Below are 17,919 nucleotides of genomic sequence, written 5' to 3'. Positions count from 1 at the left end.
GAGGCAGCGCATAGATTGTCCCAAGCCTCCCTTTTTATCAAGGCCTTCCTGTCCTTCAGTGCTAAGTTGTAGTCCTTCCTAGCAATTCTAATTGGGATTACATCCCGTGGTCTTTTATGAATTGCAAGTCTAAGCTTTGTTAAGGCTCTAGTGCAGTTCCTATCGAACCATTTCCTATTGGACTTTTAAAAGTTTTTCCTTTCAACCCACAAAGCTTCCTTAATTGTGCTAGAGATGGTATTAAAATGGGTTATTATATCACAGTGCTCTGCGTATTCATCTAAACAAACCGAGAAACTACTCATGCATTTACTCAATATTTTATACAGAAAATCATCCGGAACCAATCTGCTCCATTTAAGGTTGTAACCATTTTGAGCACCCAACCTCACGTCCTGGACCATTTGGTCCGGACCATCTCTAGTATCAGCTGCAACAAATAGGTTCTCCATTTTTAATACCTGTGGCAGGTGATCACTCAATGGTAAATCCATGACATTTGCTTTGATCAATCTGCTCGCAGAGCTAAGTGTACATAAATTAAAATCAATAGTAGATGAGGCACCCCGCCCAACAAATGTTGGGACAAATGGCGTTGTATAATGTGCTAACTCATTTGAAAACCCAAAATTGAAGTTAAAAATCATCTCATTTAGTGAGTCGCCTAGTAGGGTATGTTCAAAATGCGTCAGGTTTACATCTTGTTCCAGCATTAAGCCACAAATACCCTTTTGGCCCTTTTTGCAGAGAGTACAATTAAAATCACCCCCCCATAATAACATAACTTCAGCCCTCTTGCTCTTATCGAGTTCGTTTTGCATTTCTGTAGTTAATGTGTCAAGTACATCCTTAATCATGTTATCTGGACAATTATTATAAAAATTAAGAAGGACCATCTTTGGACCCTTCCTTGTGTAGATTACTATTTTTTGATAGTAGCTGGATCCAGGGGAGAAAGAAATTTTATCGTATACTAGGAGATTAGATATGTATACAATCAACCCCCCCTTAGGTCTCCCATGTATACCACCCACCGCCGGGGTGAAGTATGTTTTATAGCCATTAAGATGTATCGGGGTAGTAGCCCAAGTTTCTTGGAGGGCTAATATTCCCACGTCGGTAATGGCCTCATCCCAGGTTGGATTAGTAATCTTTTGTTTTAACCCAGCCACATTCCAAAAAAGCACCTTACAGTAATCTTTTTCTGCAGGTGAAATATCTACACTGTCCCCTAGTCTACTGACCAGGTTCCCATGTATAGACTGATCCCCCACCTGTATTTCTAAGGTTTCCTCAGACCCTAGACAGCTTGTAGAACCCAAGCCCAAAGCGTTGTTAGGCAACAAGTCATCTTCCTTCGTCTCGGGGAGTCAATCCACTCCTTCTAAGCAATCATACCGGTTGTAACACGGGAAAAACGAAGGGAATTGCGGGATACCTGTGCACCCTAGATCATATCCTTGAGGATGAGAGTAATGGGGCCTCCCTTTATATTTCACCGTGTTCCAACCATCTTCATGCCTCCCATTCCACTGTGTGTTGTGGTAGTTATTGTCAAAAGCCTGACCGGTATTACCACCATGGTATCGTTTGTCCCTGGTCCAGCTCCACCTATTATCCAGTTGTTCACCCTCAGGGTAAAAGTAAGATAATGACCTAGCCACAATAGACAAACCATAATTTCTTGGGGGCCTCGATGTAATAAATTCAGCGGTGCGGGGATTCTCAAATGTTATCACCACGCAATCACCGTGTGTCCTTTTTTTATTATTATTATTGTAGCCCACCCAGGGAGCCCTTTCAACCATAAGGATATTGCTTTTAAAGGCTGGTGGCAAAGGGTAATTATCGTTTAGCCAGTGTATTGTTTTATTTATAAGTCCCCCATTATTTTCATATGATTGATTATCAGGTTGTGGGACTCCAGTAAGGACCACCACGTATGGAGATGCTTCTGGTGGTAGATGTATGTTTCTACGTATCTCCCTTTTTTCAACATTAGTTTTATCCTTGGGAGTTTGCGTGGGTGGCGCTACTTTATCAGTTGTGGTTGGATTTTTAGGTATGGGTGTAGGTTTTGGAGGTGGATTATTGGTGGGTTTTGGAGGTGGATTGGTGGTAGGTTTTGATGGTAGATTGATAGTAACATCATTTTTTGCAACTGTGGGTGGTCTATTCATAGTTGGTTTTTTTTGTGGAACTTTATTGTTCGCATTAAAGCTAGGGGCACTAATATCTTTATGGATGTTAGTCAATATTGTTTCCAGACATCGTAGCCTAACCTCAATAGGTTCTAAAAGAATTTTTAGCATTGCAAAGATGTTGTTATTAGCCATGCTTAGGCTACTACAGTCCTCTCCCCCTCCCGCTTGGTACCTCACTTAGTTCCAAGATTCCCTCCAAACTACTATCCAAGATGGTTTCATCTGGCAGGCTTAATGTTATGCCCACGCTTACCCGAGGTCCCCCTACGGTGTCATTAATATTGGAGACAGCATCTAAGTTGGTGTTCACATTCGACAATATTGGATCCAGCTGAATTGGGTCGCGGATTTTGATAGTCTGAGGTTTTTTCCCTTTTCGAGTGGTCGTCTTAGTAGACTTTTGTTTAATGCTCTTTTGTTTAGGGATTGCCCCCTCCTTCCTCCCCCTTTCAATTAGGGTACTAGCTGAAATTTCATTTTCAATTGCCGCTGGGCCATTTTCCAGCAACAAGGAGAGATTTGGGGTTGCCTCCAGGCCTTCCTGCGAGTCTGATAAATCAAAGCCCTGATCCTTATGTACCATTACTAGTGTTTTTGAAGCGGATACATTATTAGGTGTGCAAGCTTGAGCAATATGGCCCAGAGAGGAACGTTTTGCCATGGCTAAGTCTTGGGACACCCTTCTGTCCATCAGTATGATCCCTTCATCAATGAGGGCGTGTGTGCGTACTATAAAGTCATCTAGGGTTCCTGTTAATTTCTTTGCCCCAGCGGCTGCCATGCTTCTGGTCTCAGGGTGATTCATGGCAAGCCCAACAAATATCCCCCTATACGGCAGGAAAATATTATGGCCAAAGACCAGTACCTATTTCAGTACAACAGGTTCTCAGGTACTCACACTAATATATGGCAGCAAGTTTTAGCCAACTTACAGTTTTGCAGTCTCGATGTCCTTTGGCTATTTACACACGGGCAGGGTATCTGGCCCAGGCCAGGCTCCTCGGGCCTCTGAGGGCCTAAGAGGGCCCGCCCTTTGACCGGGCTTAGCCCGGCGCCTGCCCGCGCGCGTCCCGCGACGCGGGAAGGGATGCCCCTTTTTGTGCGCCTCCTGGCGCGCTCAGCCTCGACGCGACTTCCGTCCAGGTCGCGGAGGCTTCTGGGGCTTGTGGTCTTCAACTCCCCCGCTCGGCGGCAGCACTGGTGGTCAGAGGCTGCGGCGGGGGGAGGAGACCAGCGATGTTAGGGGAGCGCGCTAGGCGCCACAAGCAGGTCCCGCGGTGGTGAGGAAGAGCCCAACGGACAACAGCAACAGAGAGCCAGGGAACTCCGGACAGCAGCAACAGCAGGTACCCGGGAAGAAACACGCCCACTCCCCAGCAAGGGATGCCCCTTTTTGTGCGCCTCCTGGCGCGCTCAGCCTCGACGCGACTTCCGTCCAGGTCGCGGAGGCTTCTGGGGCTTGTGGTCTTCAACTCCCCCGCTCGGCGGCAGCACTGGTGGTCAGAGGCTGCGGCGGGGGGAGGAGACCAGCGATGTTAGGGGAGCACGCTAGGCGCCACAAGCAGGTCCCGCGGTGGTGAGGAAGAGCCCAACGGACAACAGCAACAGAGAGCCAGGGAACTCCGGACAGCAGCAACAGCAGGTACCCGGGAAGAAACACGCCCACTCCCCAGCAAGGGATGCCCCTTTTTGTGCGCCTCCTGGCGCGCTCAGCCTCGACGCGACTTCCGTCCAGGTCGCGGAGGCTTCTGGGGCTTGTGGTCTTCAACTCCCCCGCTCGGCGGCAGCACTGGTGGTCAGAGGCTGCGGCGGGGGGAGGAGACCAGCGATGTTAGGGGAGCGCGCTAGGCGCCTAAAGCAGGTCCCGCGGTGGTGAGGAAGAGCCCAACGGGCAACAGCAACAGAGAGCCAGGGAACTCCGGACAGCAGCAACAGCAGGTACCCGGGAAGAAACACGCCCCAAAAAAAATGAGTCAAATACATTTTACAAGCGGCCAAATGTTTATATACTCTTAGTTCGCATTCAAAGTTATAAAGGTTACTCGGGTTCGTGATGTAAATTTATATGTAATTAAAATACCTAGGGCCTCATTTACAAACGTTTGATGTGTAGAATCATAGCAGACCTTCCTGCAGCGCTGCCATGCGTCAAAAGAAAAGGGCAGGAATGCACCGTATCTACAAGTTACTGTGCATTACTGTACTTTTCCCCTGTGCCGGCACACAAACAGCAGTTGTGCGCCAACGCAGGCTCCCTTGCGTCATGTAGCAAGGGTGCCTGCGTTGAGGGGATGATTTTTTTGTGCAGTAAGCGAGACATGCCTGCCTACAAACAATCATGAATGGCATTTCTTCTTTCTGTACATGCTGCACAATACAGCAAGCATAGAAAGAGGTCAAAACGAGGAGAAATAAAAGTACTTCTCCTCCTTGCGCCATTCAAACGCCTCCCCTGGGGAGGCGTAGGATTCTGATGCATTTCCAGTTTTACAAAATGTGGTAAATCAGGGAATGCTTCACGTTCCATGGATGTAGCGTGGGAACACCCACAGCTACACCCATGGAATGTCCCTTTCAGGCAGAGTTATGCTTGAAAGGGGGCCATATATACAAGGCCATGAAGAGTCATGCAGGGTGACTTTACATGGCCTTGTATGCAGGGTGACTTTACATGGCCTTGTAAATAAGGGCAACTCCTTGCGCTGCCGGGGCTTCAAAAAAAGTGAAGCCCCGGTGGTACAATGGGCTTGTAAATAAGCCCAATATTTGTGTACAGGAATGATCGAAAATGGGTGTAATAACTGTTCTTGCAGCTATGTGACACCTGTCCACATAGCGAGGACAAAAATAGGCCCCTTTCTTAAAAACGTCAAAGAGCTAGTATTGATGAGCACCACCCCCACCTAGGGGGCGTGGTACCTTTAGTGGCATCACGGGCAGGAGCTAGGTTAGGGTCTCTTCGGGTCCAGCAAGCAGAAATGGGCGTAGCCGAGATTCCCTCTAGTGCGTCACCAGGTGGGCGCAAGAGACCCCGGACTACCTGGGGATTTAAAAGTCAAGGACAGGCAGGGGAAGCCCTCTTTGTCCTCACACCATAGGTGGAAATAGGCAGATCGGAGCATCACGAAGTTAGCGCTCGAAGTGCAGCGTGGAGAACTGCGGGAGGTCGTGGAGAGTCCTTCGGTCGGCCGCACGATTTCACTCATGTGAGAGGGCCTCACAACAGCTTAGTCAGGCAGTGTGAACGTTGGCTCAATTTAATATTATGGCAATGCTCGGAACCCTTGTTAACAGCCCGATGCTTCAATAATGAGGGATTCAGTAAGGCTGGGGAAGCGGGGGCTTCACGCTTGCGCTAGCAGGAATGTAACGGCGCGAGGGGGGGTTAAGGCTCCGATGCAGGGCGGCGCTTTGATCGTGCTCGGGCAAGCGCGCGCATTGGTAGTATTGCCGGAGAATGTTTGGCTAGAAATAATAGAGTAGCCAATGTTCCAATAATGTTCCGGTCGGGCCGGGAGGCAAGGCGGGACATCAGGGGTGTGCGGAAACCCTCCCGGAAGCCCGACCATGCGCAGTACTGCAGTGGTGGTGTTGCATGCTATGTTATTGTATGGGGCTATGTAATTGTATTGGACGGAAGTAAGTCAACCGCGGAGGTCTCTGGTGCGGCGGGCGGAGGTGGGCCGAGGGGTGCTTAGTGTTAACGGAGCAGAAGTGATGTCCCGGCATAGCAGCGAGGCAGGGAATGCAAAACTACCAGGGGCTCAGCTAGTGAGTAGGCTGTGCGCTCGGGGAAAGGTAAAAGTTAAGGCATGGCATGTACTGGGAATGCATGAACCGTTGGGGGTCATGGGGATTGCAAAGGAAGATGGCATGATGCCAGTGCACTCGGCCAGTGAGTAGGCTAAGTGCTATGGGGGATATGTTAGGATGCGTGAGAACCTGCATGGGGGTGAAAAGGGTAATTTGGGGGCACTGGGGTAGTGAGTATCTCTAGTGCCCCGGCCAACTGTAAGTTTTAAGATGCATGTGAACCCGCATGTGGGTTAAAAGGGTAATGTGGGGGCACCAGGGTAGTGAGTATCTCCAGTGCCCCAGCCAACTGTAAGTTAAGGAATCAGGCTGCCCGAGGCTGCAAATCTCGAAGTGAGTGCGTGACGGCAGAGACAGGGGGGACATTGGCTAATTATGTTTTGTTCTTTATAGTGCGGAACGCCACCAGAGAATACACAGGTGGGCAAGGAGGGCCCTGCTACTCAAGACGAATTTTGTTCGCTGTCCGCGTTGTGGGAGGTCACTAAGAAAGGGGGCATCGACTGGGCACTACAGATGCTGACACAAGGGGCCGGAACGGGGACCGAGCAAGAAGCACTGCAGTCCAAGTGCTCAAGGCGGACTCTGGAACAGTTTAAGGATGCACAACTGGGACAAGCGCAATAAGACTGTAACACTCAAGGAAATACCTCAGGTGAGGGAGTGGCAACGAGCCAGCCTCTTGCGACCACAGACATTTTACAGACTCCTGGCACAGCTGTGCAGGCGAGTCGCGTGGTAATGGAACCACAGTCAGGCCGGGCAATATCTCAGGCCAAGGAGCCACTCATATTAACAAATGTGCATCATATCACTGTGCCTCCATCTACAGCGGGGCAAGGGGGGGTAGTGGTGACAACACCACCCATCACACCGGCCCCCACTCCATTGGTGGCGCACCAAGGCAGCAGTATAGCACAGGTATGGGTCCAGTCAGGAGGGATGGCACAATCTCCCGTGGTGGTTGTGGCAACATCGCAGAGGCCGGCCAATAGTAGTTCAATGCCAGGGCCAGGGGTTCCCTTAGCAGCGCCACCGGTGCCCCTGGGGGCAGTGGTTGCTGTTCAGCCCCTGTTGACACATAGTCTAGTATTGTATCGGTCTGCATCACCCGCAGTGGCCCCATCGGTAGGGGGATCACATGGCATGTGCCAGCAGAAACCAAAGAAAAGATTTTCAGGGGTGAGTTTGTAGATGTCTTTGATCTCTTCAATGCTGGTGTAGTCCCTGGGAAGAACAGAGCAGGAAAAGAGGGCGAGTTCAAACAGAAAAAAGTTTGAGTAGACTGGTCCATTAGGACTTGGGTCACAGGGTTCGGTATATACGCAGTAATCATGGTAGAGAGGTGTCCCGCATTGGCAGCCCAGCTAATCAGCTACATGTCCATGATCCACAGGGTGGCATTAGAATTTCCGGGCATGGCTAGGCTTCAGTATGAAGGCAGAATGTAGGCAGTGCGACCAGAGGCGGCATGGGACCAGAGGGAGATCAATCTATGGCATGCAGAATTGTATTCAACAACACCTGTTAACAAGACCAATCAGTCCTTTCGAGGGGACAGAGAGCACGGAGGATAAGAAACAAGCCTGTTGGCATTTCAATAAGAACGAATGCAATAGGGGTGCAGCATGCAAGTTCAAGCATATATCTTCCTTCTGTGGAATACAAGGTCACCCAGAGAATAAATGCTACAAGAAGGTGGGAAGACCCAAAGAGCAGCCTGCGCATACCCAAATCCAGAACAGGGGCTGTGGGGCCCAAGCACCTAGGAACTTACCTACGCCCATTCGGCTACACGTCCTAACTCACCTACTCAGTATATACGATAAGATACAAGAGGCACAGTTCCTGCATCAGGGTTTTAAATTTGGATTTTGCATCCCATCTAGTGCTCCCCCGTCCACGAGTCGGCCATGCAACCAGCGCTCAGTCCTGCAAAATCCGGAAGTGACTAGGGAAAAGATCATGAAAGAAGTAACCCTGGGGAGAGTAGCGGGACATTTTCAACAGTTGCCAAGGCAGGAGTTAGTATGTTCAACATTGGGTTTGGTACCCAAATAAGAAAAGGGGAAATATTGCCTGATTCATAACTTGTCAAGTCCACCGGGTTTGTCAGTCAATGATAAATTGGACACAGAACAATGCGTTGTGTGTTATATCACATTTACCGCGGCTATACAAAAATTACTGAAGTTAGGCGAGGGAGCTCTGATGGCCAAGTCCGACATAGAAGCTGCTTTTCGTCTTCTGCCCGTGCACCCAGACGACACCAGGTTGCTGGGCTTTACTTTTGAAGGGAAATTCTTCATCGATCTTTGCATGCCGATGAGGTGTTCTATTGCACGTGCTGTGTTGGATACATTCAGCCGTTTTTTAGAATGGGCAGTTCAGGTACTATTGACATCAACAGACGTGGTACACAACTTGGACGACTTTCTGTTTCTAGGTCCGCCGGGGTCGCTGGCGTGCAAGATGGCCCTACTGGGCATCCAGCATTTGGCAAAAGCACTAGGGGTACCCCTGGCAGAGGAAAAAACAGAGGGGCCAGCGACACAGCTAACTGCTTAGGCAACGAAATGGACACCATAGCTGCGGTATGCAGACTTCCTCAACAGAAAGTGACAGCGTTTGAGGCCGCCATAGATGACTGTTTAGCAGCACACAAGGTAACGCTGCACCAAGTACAGGTCCGAGTGGGTCAGCTGAATTTTGCACTCAGGGTGATGCCCACGGGTAGAGTATTCTCTAAGAGCATAGCAAGAGCAATGTCCAGCTTGCGGGCAAAGCACCACCACATCAGGCTTTCCAAAGAGGTTAGAAACGATCTGGCCATATGGAAGGAATTCTTGAAGGGGTTCAATGGAGCGGTACTGTGGCAACAACCAATTCAGGTGAATGCAGAGTTAGAACTCTCTACGGATGCAGTGGGGAGCATAGGGTTTGGGGCTGTGTTGGGTACCAAGTGGTGCATGCATCACTGGCTTGGGGAGTGGTTTATGTCAGGTTTGACCCGCAACATCACCTTCTTGAGCTATTTCCAATCATTGTGGCATTGCATCTTTGGGGCCCCCTTTTGGGAAAAAAGTGCATTGTATTCTGGTCTGACAGCATGTCAGCAGTGATGGCGGTTAACAACCAGAGAGCAAAATGCCCATGGGTTCTTTGCTTACTTAAATAACTAGTGCTAGGATGCCTGCAGAGCAATGTATTCTTTACTGCAAAGCATGTGCCAGGGGTAGACAATGCAGAGGCTGATACCCTGTCCCGTTTTAAGTTAACAGAGTTCAGAGACCGATGACCACAAGCCGACAAACAGATGACAAACTTCCGGGAGGGCTTATGGAAGCTTGGTGCCCCACTGCCCCTGAGCTGATAACCGCGTCCCTGGCCCCCAAGACAAAGAGTATGTATGAGAAGGCATGGCAGTCATACTTAGCGGTCTTAGAAAGGCTCAGGGGTAATAGAGAGGCTATCACCACAAATTGTCCTGTTATTCGTAGTGCAACAGAGAGAGAATGGCAAATCGCTACCCATGATGAGAAGACAGCTGTTGGCAATTGCCTTCTTTGCGGGGTTGGGGGGTGGCGGACCCTACAAAAGACCCTAGAATCAAAAGGGACAGTAAAACAATGGGAGAGATTGGTCCCAGGGGTGAAATACAACAGGAGACCCATTGATGCTAGTAGACTATCTATTATCTTGGAGGTTCTACCGTGAGCATGTTTTCCCTTTATGAAGCGCAGCTGCTGAGACTAGCTTATTCCTTGGCATTCCTTGGGGTGTTTAGAATATCTGAGCTCATACCGGCCTCAAAGTCAGATAAAGAAGGGGGATTCAACTTGGAAGATGTGATAGTGACAGTTGGTGCGCTACAGGTTAGAGTAAGGTGGTCCAAGACGAACCCGTTGGGTAAGGGGACATGGGTCCGCTAAAGAGCATTGCAGGGGGCCATGTATTGTCCGGTAGCTCTAGCACAAACCTTTCTGCAGATTAGACCAGGGAGTGGAGACAGCAGACTATTAATACATGCAGACGGAACCCCCCTCACTAGATTCCAGTTCACCCAAATATGCAAAACAATCGCCGGAGTGTTTGGGGGTGGTGTCGGCACATTTCACATCTCACTCATTCCACATTGGGGCGGCCACGACAGAGGCTGCGTTAGGCGACCATCTGAAACTATAAAGAAAGTAGTGAGATGTAAGTTGTCATGTTTTGAGCGTTATGTAAGACCCCAACTGGCCTAGTCCCGAGTCAGCGCGGGGGGCGGGGGGGCAGACCGAATGAGCGTAATACACTTCCTCCCATGACCTTCGCCCATTCTCTTCTCTTTTCTAGTTTTAAATTTAATACAGGTGTACTGAGACAGCGGATGCAGGTATGCTGGTGTGGCCATTCCTTATTATACGCAGAGCAGGGCAATTCTTCAACAAGTCATGGGAAGACAGAGCACAGCGATTGAAAGGAATCGATCCCCACTGGGTAGGGATCGGCGGGCAGCGGTTGGCAGATTTAACAGCCCATTTGCAGAGTGCTCTGGCTAAGGGCATGCCCATCCCAGAGGTGCTGGTGATCCACTCCGGGGGCAATGATATGATCCTGGCGGGCCGTAGGGGGGTGAAAGAAGCGCTGTTCTCCACACTGTCAGCGGTGCGGAAGATGTTACCAGACACCACTATATTTTGGTCAGAGGTGGTCCCACGTCAAGCTTGGGCAAATGGGGCACCAGCTAAAGCGGTGAATAAATCCGTGGAAAAGTTGAATCAGGCAGTGGGAAAGCTTTTGGAAAGATCTCACATCCGACCCATCAGGTATAAACTCATACAGGCGACAAGGGCGGAGTTGTATTTGGCAGATGGGGTTCATCTATCCAATGCAGGAGTGGAACTTTTTATCCATAGCATTTTAGGAGCCTTGGCGGTGGAGCTAGATGGTCCAGCGGTGGGAGGATGAGAGCACCAGTTAGCTCCTCTGCCAGTGGCGGGGTCCTGGGCAAGAGAAATGGCAGGGACTCCGTTTAGGCGGTGACTGCTTGGTCCCAGACCAGGGGGCTCTGGGCTGGCGGGAGAGGGGGCTGACCTGCTGGTGGTCCTGGACTCTCTGGCCCTACCCGAGAAGCCGGCGCTTGTAATAAACAGTTTGTGAATCTACCTGCTGCTCTGGTGGCCGGCTGGAGATCATCACACAAGAGAACAGGGTATTTTGGTTGTGGCCTGCTGGCACAACACGCGGCAAAGGTGCCTCTGGAGATCCAAGAATGTAAATAGAAATATGCAACCCATGGCTCGAGAATGTATATTTCATAGACCTACTGTTTTACAATGTGTGTGTTTGGTGTGCAATAAATAATAAATTTGGTCAAGAGTCGATAGTGAATCAACGAATAAATTCGTGGTATATAAAAATTGATCAATTCTACCCAGTGAAGACCAATTACAGACTTAGTGTGTTTACTGGGGACCAGCCTCCATGGCAAGGGGGGGAGGGTGATATGCACATTGTATGCCAACTATACCCTGTTCCTCATGTTTTATCACTCACAAACAAGGTACTGTAGGGATTATTTATAAGCCCATTGCATCGCTGGTGGGTCACATTTTTTGATGTATTTGCAGTGTAATGGGGTTGCCCATATTTAGAAGGCCATGTAAAGTCACCCTGCGTGACTTTTCATGGCCTTGTAAATATGGTCACCTTTCAAGCATTACTCTGCCTTCGAGTAATGGGTGCTTCTGTGGGTGTTCCAACGCAACATCCATGGAACTTGACACATTCTCAGATTTACAAAGTTTTGCAAAGCTGGGAATGTGCGAGAATCCGATGTCTCCCTTGGAGATGCGTAGGAATGGCGCATGGAGGAAAAATACTTTTATTTCTCCTTGTTTTTTCCTCTTTCTATGCTTGTTGCATTTTGCAGCACACATAGAAAGAGGGAAATGCCATTCATGATTGTTTTCGTGCAAAAAGATGTACCTTCCTGCTCACAAAACAATCATCCCCACAGGCAGACACCCTTACAACATGGCACAAGGGTGTATGCTTTGGCGCATGGCTGCTGTTTGTGCACAGGGGCAGGTGAGACGAACAGGAATGTGCCATACCTTGTAACTACCGCACATTCCTGCCCTATTCGTTTGATGAATGGCAGCGCAGCAGGAAGTCCTTCTGGGCCGGTGTGCGTCAAAAGTTGGTAAATAAGGCTGTGTAAATTCACAATTAATAATCATTGAGAGTAGTATGCACATGTTTCAGTCTAACTGCTGCATAGGGGGTTTGCACGTGTTCATCCCTTGTGAAATATTAACAAAGATAGGAACATTTCTGTCTGCTCGTTGATACTCTCCTGTCTAGGCTTTGAACCAAATAGACACTAGTTTGCAATTGATTTTTAATGTGTTATCATCTCCGCCCCAGATTCTGCATCTAAAATGTGATGCTCGTGATTTGCTACGGAAGACCATTTGCTCAGCGTTGGAAATGGACATGAGCGTTCAGTTGCTGCGCTGATGAAAGAAGAGATTGCAACATAAACCTTCGGGGAGATTTTGGTATTGCTCACCACATCATGAACCAATCTGTTGGTAATGGCAGTACATCAGAGGAACAATTTGAGCTCTAAATATCATTAAAGCACACTTAGTTGATTTCTAACTAAATGCACATTTGAAAAAGTCAGAACTAAAAGGAATTCAGACATCCACGGGCTTCAAACTGACCATTTTCCTGTTTAATACATTTCACTTAAAAAAACTTTACAACATGTCGTTAGCAGGAAGTAAATATGATTGTCAGTTTGAAACAGTATACTCCCCCCTAAAATACAGACTTTACAAATTCGGCAACCCACGCTATTTTTCATAAATTAATATGAATAGACCCAATTATAGTGAAATGTTTTTAACTATTTGCCTTAGGCTAAAGCTTCAATTGACAGATAATAAAATACGTTTGTAATGGGGCTGTGCATTGCGGCATTAGTAACGGAGGAATGGCCTTGGATAAATGTGGGATAAGCTCACAATGACCGCTTGTTTGCAATTTCAAAGAACACATAGTAAAATATTTCATTTGCTGCAGACATACTGAATTACGACGCACAATTGAGCAGAATGAATAAAACCTGTTACCCCACACTAATGGTGGATATTTCTGGGAAGTGCACATTATATTCCTGAATCATTCTCCTGTTGACAGTGAGAGACAAGGTTCGCCCTTGTGTGAACTTTTTACAAACTACCAGGAATGTTCATTTTGCGCAATACATTTCATTACACACGTTGTCGCTACTTTCCCGCCAAAAGTGAAGACTCAAAAACCTGGAGACAGTGCATCTGCAGAGCAAGGTAGGTAGGTGACTTACTGGACTCTGGGTCAGAGTTCCCATCGCCCTCGGTTCGGCTGCTGGGCGAGGCCTGCTCCAAGTACTCATCTTGAGGACAACCGAGAGGGAGGGGGTGGGCAGTGCCGCCCCCACTGCTCGGCTCGTGATCTCCTTTGTCGCTGTCACTGGAGCTCTCCTGAGAGCCATCCGGAAGGTGAAAAGTAACTCGCCGCTGAGACTGCAAGGAGAGAGAGACAGAGATGACATGTTTCAGCGACCGTCTGTGTAATTGCTTAATGCAGCCAATTTAGGAAATGTATTATTTCAGCTATCTAGTAAGGACACATTAGTATTATCTACAGTTGTGCACAATTTGAGGCTTTCATGAACAGGCAGTCCTGCGATCAAACCGGCTTTACCTGACAGCAAAGCTTTCCCCGTTTTTCTAAGCTGCCGAGCCTGACGCAAAATGAAAGACACCTCACACTAAAGAGATCCTGTCAACCTTCACAGGTCTTTGATGGCTCCTATAAATCGACTTAGAGATTTCAATCACTATTTCGGGCGGAATTTATTTCTCTGCTTAGTTTCAAAAATCATTCCTCCTTTCATTGGGAAAGACTTCAATGCTTTAAGGCTACGAGCAGTGCAGCAATTTCACCTGAGGTTGTGGCTTCAGTTCTAGCAGTGTGCTGGGCCCCGGCAAAGGGATGTGCTTCAAAGCAGCAGCGTTGAGGCAGCAAGAATAGAGAGGCGTTTGTGCCTCACTTGGAAACGCGCTTGCCGTCTTTTGTTCAGAGGTATTTTAGATATAGATACGATACCTATGCCAGTCACGAAGTGGCAAAGGAAACAGCAAACTGATAGGAAAGTATATGATTCCAACGGATCCTTCAAAAACAAGCATTGGCAAGGCAAATAAGTCTTGCTTTGAAGGAATGGTGTACGGTCATAAGGATACATATACGTAGAAGCCAAACAGATGTGGAGTTAAGAATCTAAATTGGACGATATTAACATATATGTACTTACCTTTACGATATCATGGTATTCTATATTCTGCATACAATTTTTTTGTTTGGACGATAATTAAAAATTGACATTGTAGCTGAACACCAACTAACTTAAGCATAATGGCTTCAGGAAAAGCTTCATCAAAGTAAAATTGTCTGCATGTTACTAATTACATAACAGTCAGACCTGTAAGTACCAACTGGCACAAGGGAAATGCTAAAAGCATTTGATTTTTTTTTATATTTTCATTCATTTTGGTTACAAACTTCAATATATAATTTTTAAAAACAAATACATGTTTTTTGGTCAGATACGTACATACTTTCCATTTCGGTTTGACACTCGCAAACAAAATCTTAAATTTTCTTGCAAATTGTCCTTGTTCAATATGGCTAGAGAAGTCACTCTGAATTAAGAATTGAGCTGGGCTGGACTTACTAACAAATTACCAGTTTCTCCTGAGTTACCCATTGGAGACCCCTGCTTTATAATCACACATCACTGATATTGTATCACTAACTTAGTTATATGCCATTAAACAACACTTAATCACATAGCTAGCTTTACACCTTAAGGGACTGTAGTGACAGTACTTGAACTGGGGGCTTAGAGATAGAGATGTAGATTAGCACAATGGACCTTTTGAATTCCAATTCTCCTTCCGGTTGGGATTAACTCCTAATGGGTAGTGTAACAACCGTCATGCACCCTTATACGATGGTGATGTGGGTTTGAGAGATCATAGCAAGACAGCACAAGATATAATTTACAATAAAGGCCTAGCTCAGTCAGCATTTTTACTTGTTAAAAAGAAGATATTTATTTTCAAATTGTGAGCTCAAAAGTGCAAGAAAGCAAACAAATATGTTAAAGAGAAGTAGTAAGTATGATAACTAATGCACATAAAAAAAGGATCCTATATTATTTAGAGAAAGAGATGTGCGAAGCCTACAAAAATGAACTGATTGCAGTATTTGGAAATTATATGATTACTCTGGCCAATGTAGCTGTATGATTCAGGGCATAGGGGTTATTTCCAGCCACCCATGATCACCTTCAAATTTTAACACAGGGGCACATGTACAAGAACTTAACGCCACTGTATCGTACATTTTTTGACGTTACGGCTGCTTTTTTTTATTGCCCTATTTACAAAGTGACGCTAACTTCAGTTAGTGGCACCTGTCTTACGTAAACATGAATTTTTAAGATTGCCACTTCTGTTAGCGGTACTTAACGAAAATGAGATGCAAGGTGGGCGTTCGCGTGCAAAAACTATCGCTAACCCCACTTCGCAATAGTGGTGGCTAGCTGGTTGAGTCCGATGTTTGCGTGGTTCCCCAGTAGGGGGTTGGTGTTCTGGTCACTGGGGTTGTACAGGTGGAACTTGAGGTATCTGAGTAGGATGTACTCGGCGGATGGGAGAGCCTGGGGTGCGATGAGGTCTACAATGGTATCGGTGAATGAGGGTGCCACGGAGGGTGGTTTTGGGGTTGGTCTTGATCTGGAAGTGGAGGTGTTCCATGGTCAGCATTGGGTCATTAGAGTGCGTGGTCAGTCAGAGTGTGCTTTTGTAGACAATGGCAATACCTCCTTCTGGACGGTCAGGGTGGACCTTGTGGATGAATTTGTAGCTGTCGTGGATGGCAATGTCAGGTCCGGAGCAGACGTTAGTCCAGGTTTCCGTAATGAAGGCGATGTCTCAAGAGATTTTTGTGGCATATTTGTGGAGGAGCGGCATGTTGAGGAGGATGCATTTGAGCTGATCGGGTGCACTGTGGGTTGGCTGGACAGCAAGAGGCGCTAGTGTGCTAATGTGGCAGGCGATGCCTTTGCACTTTCAGCAGGCGCAGGGTGAAGGGGTATTCTTTGTTGATGCTAGATGGCAGATGACATGGTATCTAGGGTTGAGGGCAAGGAGGGTGCTGGCATTGTAGTTGTGGAGTGACTGAGAGGACTCAAACAACTGACCTCCGGGTCAGAGGAACCAGCATCAGCAGATGGGGACAGCAGCAGCAGCAATCAGACGGCGCAGCTCGTTGGGAAGAAGAAGTCCACTAAGGGTTAGTCCCCAGTACACTCAAAAACAAACTAATAATGGGCAAGGAAAGACAGCACCACCTGGTTGCTTCTTTTGATGTACCATTGGTAAACAGATTCTGTGTTCCCCAGTTCCCTAGGGAGTAACGGAGGAGCAAGCTGCATACCCAAGAACCTGCACATGCCCCTGGCACCCATTTCCACCAATGACCGATCTAAGTGACTTGCGCCAGTTAGTGGAGTCCCCCACAAGTCCTGTGTGGTGCCCTCAGTGATGTTGGTCAGCCGCAGCACAGGGATTGCTCAGAGCAAAATGTGTGTCACCCACAGGTGCTAGGTCTGGGCTCGCCCCAAATCCATGACTCTGCCAGACTTTGCCTCAGCCAGGTGGCAATTCACAAGTCTGGGTACAGCAGACACCACCAAGTCCGCTGGGGAACCTCCAGAGGCAGGTGATTCAACAGGGCCCCCTTAGGCATTAAGTTACTCCACTCCTGCCACACAAGTTTGGTGCAGCTTAGGGGCCTCACCCTCCATAGCATCTGGCCAGCGCAACATCCTCCAGCCTGTGATGCAGAGAGGCACGGCCCACCATTGGTAATCTCCTCAGTGCACCCCAGTGTAGTGGTGGCACCTTGTATGCATTGCAGACCTTCCTACATTGATGCGCAGGAGCACCTCTACTGTTCACAGCTACAAGGTGCACCAGACAGTCTTCTCACACAAGTCGGCAATGTGTCTCCATGCGAACAGCCAGACTTCACCACGAGTTAAGGGCGATCGCCGACATCTCAATGCCTACTGCCTGGGCCCAGCAACTCCACAGCACCTCTGCCTCCCACTCCGGGTCACAGACGCAGGCCCAGTGATGCCTGTGGGCCCTGGGGACTGTCTCCGCTTTCAAGGTTTGGGCTGCCTTGGTATTGCAAGGACAACACTATGAAAAGTGCATCAATGTTTTTTGCCAACAATGCGTCTTGTTTCATAACTATAGCTCTGAACCTGCATTTCCTCTTTCCTTGGGACTCTGGCTGGTCATCCTGGCTGTTGGAGGGGAGGGGGGGTTTTGTTCTGTGCTGCACTTTGCTTTGGCTGCGCCATTCTGCATTCCATTGGTTTTTATTTCCTATTTTTCATTGGAGGTGGACTTATAGGCTATTTTTGCCTCCAGAGGCAAATAAAGTCACTTAGGGCTGACTAACATGATTTATTTTACAGCTAATGGGCTTTTCGTCACTTTTCTCTCGCTAACATCAAATTTTGTATCGCCTTGACGCAAGTGTTAGTGGCAATTTTCACTCTGGCTAGCTATAACATTTTCTTTCACGTGTGCTTCATTAATCATTGATTATTATACTGCACAGAATCCTTACCAAATGCTTGCAAGCACATCTTGATTGCACACCATAAATTACTATGTTCTGATTATACAATAAGTTCTAATGCTATATATTTTTTTCTCCTGATGTCAAAACATGAATTCCTCCAAGAGCGTTCCCTATGTTTTTGCATTTATTATATGCCTTT

Source organism: Lissotriton helveticus, chromosome 4_1 (genome assembly GCF_964261635.1).
Source record: "Lissotriton helveticus chromosome 4_1, aLisHel1.1, whole genome shotgun sequence".
NCBI classification, from domain to species: Eukaryota; Metazoa; Chordata; class Amphibia; order Caudata; family Salamandridae; genus Lissotriton; species Lissotriton helveticus.
This window is presented reverse-complemented; position numbering follows the sequence as displayed.